This window comes from Watersipora subatra, chromosome 4 (genome assembly GCF_963576615.1).
Source record: "Watersipora subatra chromosome 4, tzWatSuba1.1, whole genome shotgun sequence".
Classification (NCBI taxonomy): domain Eukaryota; kingdom Metazoa; phylum Bryozoa; class Gymnolaemata; order Cheilostomatida; family Watersiporidae; genus Watersipora; species Watersipora subatra.
The window spans coordinates 22123847-22129846 of NC_088711.1; the positions used below are offsets into that span (position 1 = coordinate 22123847).

Sequence of the window (6000 nt, forward strand, 5' to 3'; positions counted from 1 at the left end):
TTATATTATGTGACACATAGCAGAGTGGGTGGTTGGCTACATAGCTAGAATAGCTATGTAGCCAACCATAATAAACGGACAAGCATTTTTTTATTTCTCATAATAAAAAATTGCTTGTCCGTTTGTCCAAAGCCACCATGTAAAGTTAAAAAAGACTGATTGGTGGAGGATTTGAACTTCAGACATCCAGCTTGGCCACTCGAAAAGCTTACTCTCGGCTTATTGTCCACTTCCAGTTTATCAGAATAGTTGTGTGCATTCTTATTCTGTGTGCATTATTGGTACATCTGACAATCTCTCACAGAACTGCCAGAGTTTTTGTTACAATAATTGATGTCTGTTATTGACCACCGCTACAGCTGATGTGTAAGCACATCAAATGACCAGCGATTATTCTATGAAGGAATTACTCTAAATTAAATAAGGTTGCCCCTGTTTCTACAAAATTCAGTCTTTGTCGCTTTTGCAACTACATAAACAAACAAAAGTCATTAGCAGCAGAGCTTATACTTTGGCAATTTTTTGAAATGAATATATTTCAATTGCTGTAGGCGACCTTCTGGCTCTCAAGCTTGAGGATATTTATGTCAAGGAAAAAGTTGTTAACATATAAGGCAGAGTGTTCAGAAGGTGATTAAAGATAGAGATGCAAAACTTTGCCAGTAGCACCTCCGCAAGATTTTAACACACTTTAAATTAAAAGATTAGTAGTATAGTTTAGTAAGCTGCATAATGTGATTAATAATATTGATTTAAGATTATTCTTAAAGCAACATTTACCAAATCTCAAATTCAAGCATTAAAGTCTATCAACCTTTGCTCGTGTAAAATTCCACTGAGTTACTATTTTTGTCGTTGCAGCCACCTGATGTTTCAAGTATGCTGCCTACTTGAAGACGAAAAGTCAGAGAGGAGCCTGTCAGGTTTTTGGAAACCAGTTTGATCTCATTTGTGAATTAAGGTTTCTCTAAATCTGGTGCCGTTATTCATCTAGTATGTTATATAAGGTCATATATAGTAAATAAATCACGTCCCAGTCAATAATTTACTTTACCTATTATCATCTCAACATCATATAGTACAGTCCACTGCATTTAATATTTTTCACTATCTTCATATGCGTTACCAAAAATAACTATAAACGTTATTATACTATCTCATATTGTTATGGGAACTTCAAAAATATTTTTATCAAATTTTATACAAGGATTTTAAAAACAAGCTAGGACAATCACATTCAGGAGAACTAAGTCTGTGTGTTCCCTTAATTCATGTATTCGTTCGTCTATTCAATAATTTAAAAAATTGTATTGAAGCACCACCTATTATAAATACCAATTATAGAATATAAGTTAGTTTGAACAACTTTTTTTCTGTATTAAATTACAGGAACAATCACGCCTAAAAACAAGAAAAGTCAAAAAAGAAAATGACTATAAAAATATTGAAGGATGCAGATCTAACTATAAAAGTTGTCACCCGCTTGCAGATTAAGACGCATGAGAGAGTGCTGATAATTTGTAAAGAAGGAAAATGAGGAGTGTACAATATCATGACTTGTATTTCATATAATAATCACCTGATATTGTCTATTCAGCTGAATGATTCAGAGCTAGTAATATGTATAATAATACCTACACACCTCTGTTTATATACATCTAGCAACAGTCGTCAAACCTACTGCAAATATTGCCACGCCTTTAGTAGCTAATTTATATAAACTTAGCCCTGGAACGGCTCAGCTACCAACAATAGACGCTTCACAGCTCTATTCAGAGGCTATTGATTACTAGTGCGTATGTGCAGTCAGTGGTGACGTCATCACTCTGATCAGCTTTATGTGACTCATTGTACTGCCTGTATATAAAAGACCTCTGGCTGCTAGAATATGCATCACTTACACTCTACTGTTCAACATGAAGGTAGTCGGTCTGATGAGTCTCACTGTAGTCTGTATTCTACTGGCGCAGAGTAGAGTTGAGGCTAGAGCGATAGGAAGAGGGAGAGGCGGTGAGAGAAAAGGAGAAAAGCAGGAACTGAAGGCTGAGATTCAGGAGTTAATAGCCAACATAACTGCGACTTGTGGAGAGAAGTATGTTGATCAACTGATGGAAGAGCTAGATGAGTGGAGTGAATTGTCTGGCAGAAAACCCAAGGAGAACAGTAAGAGCTCTTCTGAAGAGGATGACGATGATGATGATGATGATGATGATGATGAGGTAGAGGAAGTAAGACAAAAGCGATCGGGGTAAGTAAGAGTCACTCGTAGTCTCTGCAGCCATCTTATAATTGGCTTATTGAAATGGTGTATAGCATTTTATAATCTTATGTGTTATAGCTAATGACTGTCTACGACTACTATGTTTGATCTATTTATATTCTAGAAGAGGTAGAGGTGGTAATAAGAAGAACAGCTGGAAGTACCTGACATTCCATAGAGACTATTTAGAGGAGAACCAAGGTACTATCAGTCTAGCAGTTATATAAACCATTTCTTTTTATAAAAATCACATGATAATTATTTTTATCATTAAGAAGTAATGACTGTTCTAGTTCCCTTCCTTCTACGAAGATGTTGGCAAAAGACAGAACGAGTTTTGAATCAGGATTAATAAGATTAGCCAAAAATTTAACCTTGGCTACAATTTAACCTCCGATCAGCAGCTCATAGTCTCTCTCCTTATATCTATTTCTAAGCTTCCGAAATGGGAAGGGTGGTCAACATTCAAGAGATTGCTGGTTTAGGAGTCATGACCGTAACCAAAGGAGCTTGTGAAAGATTTCTATGGAGTTAATAAAATGCCTGTGTACAAACCTGGCTGTTTATAGAATATTGAATAACTGTATAACACATGTAGTAACTCTACTTTAGTTAAAATACTGTTTGTTTGATTTTAGAATGCCCAGAATTCACAACAGAAGTAGACGACACAGATGTGACAGTCAGAAACAGCCGATAGAGATCAACAGCTGTATTACTCAAGTCAACACGGCCAGTGGCAACATTTTCAATTTTATTTTATAATTTTTAATTTCAATTTTTTTGTCTTAGGCTGCGGGTAGCTCATAAGAACTATGCTACTCTTTATCTCATATAATTCTATATGATATATTTTGCTTCTAACATTTAATAAAATTGTTAATACATCAGGCTTGTCCCTTTCTAGTATTTTCAGTCAGCTAAAGCAAAGTATAGCTATGAACGGAAATGTAATTAAAATGTGCAAATTTGCTTTTTGAGTTGTGCAGATGCTAAATGAAATTGCACCCAGCAGCCAGACATTTGCACCAATATAGAAAGTTTAACTGCAAGAACAATGGGCTAAAAGATGTCGCATGTACAAAATATGTATACACATAAATATTTAGGAATATGTATAAATATAGCTATATCTATATATAAATAAATATTATTGTTAGAAACACTATTCTCATAAAGAATAATAAAGAAAGAACACTTAGTACACTATGTGTAGAGTGAATTACGCTACAGTACAAAATATGAAGAGCACTTGACTGTTAAAATCTGATGCAATCACCTTAACTGTAAATGTAAAAACCAATACTGGCAAGAGTTCATCAAAATCCTTAAACAGTGCTTTTCAAAAAAATTACAAGCCCTACAAAATATTTTCACATACGCTTTAAAACTTAGCCATTCTTACTTGCCAAACATGAAAGCACAGACTGATACACACAAAAGCATTCTCAAAAGGACAAAAAAACAACCACATCTGAAAAAACGAATGCTCGATTGATGGTGATGGCAAAACACAAAGCATAGTGTATCAAGCAACAGTGACTAGTGCAGACAGAAAAAAATGAAAGAAACGACAGTAAGACTAACAAAACTGATTTTAAAGCGAGGTACAACAACCACAAAGCATTGTACAACCGCAAGTAAAAGAAACTAGACCGAACTTTGCAATTATATTTGGAGACTGAAAGACCAAAAGGTAGCTTACACTGTTAAATGGAAAAAATCTAAGCAATGCAAAACCTACTCAAATACAAGCAAAAGATAGATGCAACCTTTCCTTGTTAAAAAGTTCATGGTTTTCGGCAAACATATTTATGCGCATGAAGTAAAAGAAACAGATTTGCATCCTGCAGGCATGCTAGGAGTTTTCTGCTCAGCCATTTGAGAGCTGGAACCATAGACCTATTAACTATACTAGACTGGGCAATGCGAAGCCACGGTGTCCTACATAAATAGCCACATTCTTCGCGACGTAACGTCAACGCTTTGTTCACTTGCGGCTGGTCAGGCAAGGGAGTCATCATTGTTTACATTGAAAGAATGACAGAGGACAGCTTTGTTGCTACATGTAATTTGACATAACTACTAAAGTACACAAGATATTGGTTTAAAATTTTAGATGCAAAGCTTATACACTATGCTTTTCCTACCCTGCAAATTTGTAAACATAAAGTGGAATATTTCATATGTAAAGTGCGAGTAAAAATGTATATTGATCTATTCAAAAAATATTGCAAAATTATCAATGTTGCCCTATGCTATGGGCTAACATGTCAGATAGCTAGGTGTACAAACTGATTTCAAATGCATAAACACTGGTAAATGGTACACTGATCGCAGTTACTATGAACATAAATGTTGGGTCTTAGGTGTTATGCAAACAGCATCAGAAAAATCGTAGAAAACAAACGACAAATGGTACACTTTTATAGACATTTTGTGACAGGCTACACATGACTAAAGACGACCAGTCGGCTGAGCTTTGATCTAAGATTACTCTTGTTAGCTGCTATCTTTGTAGCCTCATGGTGAATTCTAATTCTGACATATCTGGATGTGATAGTTTTAACTAACGCAGCGCTGTGACTTGAGCATGGAAATTCCTGATGCAAATTGCTTTGTAAAACCAATGAAAGAGTCTTCATGACTACCAGCTTGTGTATGTCTGCAGTGATTCTTTGTAAGTTGACACACTGCCATATGATCTGTTCTGAGCCAAGACATATCTTTGTGATGACAGGATGAGGTGTAAACAAACCACCTCTACCTTTTACACTGATAAGTGTCGCATCATCCCTGGTGCGTAAACCTGGACAGGAGGCTATAAAGCTGGTGCAGTCATTGCAGTTGAATTTTAAGCTCCGTACCACATGACCTGCTAAATAAATATCATATGTTAATATTATTATAAAAAGTATATGTATCAACCATAAAATAAATTTACCTACATCTCACTGATTTGCTGTAGTATTATTTCAAGCCACTCCGCTACCTGTATATCTGTTCTATACACTAACAATAAGTGAAAGTAGCTAATACCAAAATACATGTACATACCTAAATCATGTGCCACAATATGGGCAGTCATGCAGTTTAGCACATGCAGCAAGGCTGCAATGTGTGCCAGATCTCTTGTTTTGTAGAAAATTTGGAGGAATTGGTTGTATTTACCTACCGATGTACTCCACTATGTCCGAGACAGATTTTGACAGATCGATTTCCAGCCGTTCGTTTGATTCCAAATAATCATGGAAGTTATCGTCACTTTTTACATGAATTTTTCTTCGTTTAGATGAGAGAAGTAGGGAGCAGGAGCCATCTGAGCTATCACAATCAAAACAGTTAGCACTCGTGCTAGGTGTGATGTCTGTTTTCACTAGTCGAGCTTTCAGTGCAGATTTGAAGCTACAGACATCTGGATTATTGTTGAAACCTCCCTTGGCCCGAATCCTTGAGGGCAGTGTTTCTATATGCTCCTGTCCAAGCTTGTACAGAAGTAGATACTTGGCCTCGCGAATTGTTTGAAAAATTTAATTCCCTATTCCAAGGTACAAGGTACGCTTATGTAGAGGGTCGGGAATTACCTCTTCAGATTGCTTGGCGGCTGTTGGCTCTTCATAGCAAAGTGAAGGTTCCAGGACTGGCTCATCTCGGTCTGGTGGAGATGATTTAGATAGTGTTGGTCGGCATAACAGTCAGCTATGCTTTAGTTGAGTCGGTTGTAAATATTTTGGCAGAGA

The 6000-nt window shown here is 36.2% G+C and overlaps 1 long non-coding RNA gene across 1 annotated transcript; it reads left to right on the top strand.

The window, feature by feature from the left end:
• Positions 1 to 2379: 2379 nt before the first annotated feature.
• LOC137395294 (uncharacterized) lies at positions 2380 to 3152 on the top strand. The gene is made up of 2 exons (XR_010978470.1): positions 2380 to 2461; positions 2899 to 3152. It is a non-coding gene; the product is annotated as an uncharacterized lncRNA (long non-coding RNA).
• Positions 3153 to 6000: the final 2848 nt, after the last annotated feature.